The 4,118-nt window shown below is 38.3% G+C and overlaps 1 long non-coding RNA gene across 1 annotated transcript; it reads left to right on the top strand.

Moving 5' to 3' along the window:
* The first annotated feature begins 630 nt into the window (after positions 1–630).
* LOC141359532 (uncharacterized) lies at positions 631–1,963 on the top strand. Its single transcript, XR_012366024.1, has 3 exons — positions 631–855; positions 1,509–1,539; positions 1,630–1,963. It is a non-coding gene; the product is annotated as an uncharacterized lncRNA (long non-coding RNA).
* The last annotated feature ends 2,155 nt before the right edge of the window (positions 1,964–4,118 follow it).

Genomic DNA, 4,118 nt, shown 5'->3' on the forward strand with positions numbered 1-4,118 from the left:
GACCGGGGACCACAGTTTACAGCCCAACTTCTGAATGAAACATGCAAGCGTTGGGGAGTTGTTCAGAAGTTAACCACTGCATATCATCCTCAAACTAATATCACAGAAAGGACCAACCGAACTCTGAAGGCTATGATATCTTCATTTGTTAGGGACAATCACAGGCACTGGGATAGATGGATGGCTGAATTCCGGTATGCCATTAACACAGCATGGCAAGAAAGCACTGGACTAACTCCTGCAGAGATTGCGTTAGGCCGCAAGCTAAAAGGACCTTTGGAAGGGCTCATACGAAATCCACCTAATCCTGATCAGATGGCCTATAGTACTGTGGAGAGGCAGAAGGAACTGTTTGAACGGGTTAAAGAAAAGACTAGTCAAGCTCAACAACGGCAAGCAAGGTACTATAACAGAAGGAGGAAACTTGAGTCGTTTGAAGAGGGAGATTTAGTCTGGTTACGTACTCACCCTCTGTCTCGGGCTTCAGACTCCTATATGGCCAAACTGGCACCAAAGTGGAAAGGTCCAGCTAAGGTTTTGAAAAAGTTAAACAATGTTAATTATCAGATTTTAATGTTGGATGAGTCAAAACAGGTTGAGACTTTTTATGTAGAGAAAATGAAGAGGTTCTATGGAGCTGCTTAAACAATTTTCTTAAGGGGAGGGGTATGTAACAGTTCCCTGTTACTTGTGTACCAAGGAGTGCTCTCAATGCAGTTATGTAATTATTTACCTGAGCAGTAGGGGGCGATCTGTCCAGGTGAACCCTATTTAAGGTAACAAAGAAGTCAGGCAGGAAGTCTCTATCTCCTTTGGAGCAGCTTACCTCATGGTAGTTTGGGCCTTTGTACCCTGGTTGAGGTAGTGATGGGAGAAACGAAGCTTTTCGAAGCTTCGAATCAACTGAACCAATTGCTTCGAAAATTGATTCAGTTTTTCGAAGCAGTTCGAAACCCACACACGCTGGCGACCCCTGCTGGTCAAAATAGTGTAAAAGCAGATGTGTCCAAACATTTTACCCTTTTTTTTTTACAAAATAATAGCAAGATTTTTATTAAAATATTTGAAAAAAATGATTTAACTTAATTAAGACATAGATAAAAGTGTATTATGTGTTTTTAGTTTTATTAAGGGCAAACAAATGAATAAAACTAACTACCCTTTTAATTATGCACATTTTTGTCATTAAATATGTCTATAAACAAAAAGTAGACAAAATGGCAGTGTTATTAGTAAGAAGGATAAATGTTTTATGAACTTTTATAATAAAACTGACCCGAGTTCACCGAAACACATTAAACACTGGTCATGTGATCAACTCCCCCTAGTGGTGAACCATCGGATTTTCGAAACGTTTCGAAACAGTTATGACGTAATGAAGCCTCGTTTGCTAAAATCACGTGACTTGGGCCAGTTTGAAACAAGCTCCGAACCACTGATTCGAAACAAAAGATTCGTAAATGTTTCGAAGCCTCATGAAGCAGTGCTTCGAAAGCGACCATCACTAGGTTGAGGAACTTAATAGTTCTAAACTCAATTGTAAGTAGCTGACCATGGTGTTTAATATGTAAATATTGAGTGTTTGTAGCACATGGTTATTGTTTATGTATGTAAATGTTTTGTTTGCAGAGGGTTTGTGTTCTAAGCATGGTGGATTTAATGCTAGCGTAAACATCTGAGAAGTGTGGAGTTGACTTACAGCATCCTCTAAAGGACCACAACATTGGACTTTAATGTTTGACACAAAACTCTTTATGATGGAATGTTTGTCATGAACATCAAGAAAACAAGTACTGTTTTTATTCTACATTTGACAAACATGGATGGTTGATTGCTTTACCAAGACTATGCAAAGAAGAACTTTATAGATAAGGGCAAACCAAAGACTGTACATTGGGGGGGAAATATTGCTTTACTGTAAACTGTGGGATTGTTGGTGTTGTGATTGTTGGTTTAGGATAGGATTTGCATTTGCTGTTTAACTTTTTAATACACTTGGCTCATGAGTAAAATTGGTCTGCTGAGTCCTTCCTTCATTGTAATACTTAAACTAATTTTAATGGAATAGGTGTTACAATCTTTAGCTGATAAAGTCCAGTGTGTTCAGTTTGGCTGTCAGTGATGATGAGATCTCCAGTCTGATCATTCAGCTGCAGTCTGCCTTTAAATCTCTCATCAGGATATTCTGGAGTCTTATTGTCCTCCACATCATCTTTAGCTATGAGAGCACTTTGATGTCCAAACCTCCACAGTATGAGAGCATCTTTCTGTAGATTAACATCAGTGTTTAGAGTAACAGATTTACCCTCAGTCTCTGACTTCACAACACTTATTCCAGCATTACTAACACCGGGAGATTCTAGAACATACACAGACAGAAAAAAAAACGTAACCAAAAATTTAATTTCTATATGTAAAGCAAACATGCAGACAAAAAATGTAATTCAATTTATTTATGTATCACTTTCCTAATTGTTTTTGTTGTTGTTGTTGTTGTTGTTGTTACAAAGCAGCTTTACATGGAATAGAACAACAGAAAAAATCAATTGACACACCAAAAGCATGGTAACTTTGAATAAGGTTTTGCATGGACTACATGAACTTTTAAAAAGATTTGTTGGTTGAATCTGATGAAGTCAACCCAACCCAAATCACCAGCAAACACAAAGTTATCACAATGTAAGATAATGCAAAATAAATGCAGCATGGAGTTAAAACATCTTGGTTTTGCAACTCTACTGAAAAATCCAACTAAGACCAGCATAAGCTGGTAGCTGGTTTTAGCTGGTTTAGGGTGGCAGTAGCTGGTTCTTCCAGTCTGGCAAAGCTGGTCAATCTGGTGGGTGAGCTGGTCTTCCAGCCTGACCAGCTAGACCAACTTAAAAAGTGACTAAAACACAGCTAGACCATAAAAAAGACCAGCTTGCTACGCTAACAGTACCAGCTAAAACCAAGCTGGGAGTCCAGCTAAAACCAGCTTACCAGCTTATGCTGGTCTTAGCTGGATTTTTTTAGTAGGGAAGTCACTACTTTGACCTGTGATAAGTTGACGTAACATATGAAACAAGGTTAAATGGTTTAACTTATAATTTTATGTTACTTTAACCCAGTGCTTCTCAATTATTTTCTGTCACGCCCCCCCTAGGAAGAAGTAAACATTTGCCCCCCCAACTCTCCGCCGCGACTGTAAATAGTATAATTTGTCTATAAAATTACACAACTTTGTATTTTGTATTGTTATTAACATTGAGAAAACACCAAAAGAAAACACAAAAAAAGAAATATCAATCAACTTACAACAAAGAAAAACTTTATTAACATTGTTTTTTAGTCTGTAACAGAAAAGACTTAAAATGCATCAATTTGCCTGAAATAAAAAAAATAAATCCTTATTTAAAGCTCACGTAACACACGCTGTTTCTGCATTTCTGATGTTAATCTGGAGTACCTATAGAGTAGTATGACATCCTTTATATCTCTGAAGAGTCTTTAGTTTAATCAGATTTATAAAAGAAAGATTAGCTTTACCGAATCTTTCCGATAACGTACGAAAAAATAAAGGAGGAGGAGTTATACTGCGGGAGGAGCGAGTACGAGTCATGCAACACTATACAACACTGTTTTAACTTATGATTCACTACATGTTCGTGTCATTTATATAATATACACGCGCCTATTTCCAACATAAGACAGAAGTCTTACTTAACGCGTGCAACTCGTCATGACCCGGTTCTGAAAATCCACCACATCAAACACACACGCAAAACTCCGCTGCTAATCCGGATAATAAACTATATCCATTGTTTCCATAAGGCTGGATGTCTTCTCCTTACATCCAAAAACACACTTCTTGTTGTGCCATTGTTGACTTTTGAAATTAAACAAAGCTGAGTGGCGTGATAAGCTGTTAGCAAGCTCTAGCGTCTCCCGCTGACTGACGGCAGGGCGGGGTTTTCCTGGGGAAGTTTTCCGGCGGAAGCCCATATAAAGAAGTGATACGTATCGAAAACCCCTGAAACGTCAGTTAGAACTGTAATCGAAAAAAACTAGCCGAAACTTGTAGGAACCCTGGCGAAGTGCATTCGGCACAGAAATACTCTGTAACACGTCCAACTGCG

Source organism: Misgurnus anguillicaudatus, chromosome 23 (genome assembly GCF_027580225.2).
Source record: "Misgurnus anguillicaudatus chromosome 23, ASM2758022v2, whole genome shotgun sequence".
In the NCBI taxonomy this organism is placed as follows: domain Eukaryota; kingdom Metazoa; phylum Chordata; class Actinopteri; order Cypriniformes; family Cobitidae; genus Misgurnus; species Misgurnus anguillicaudatus.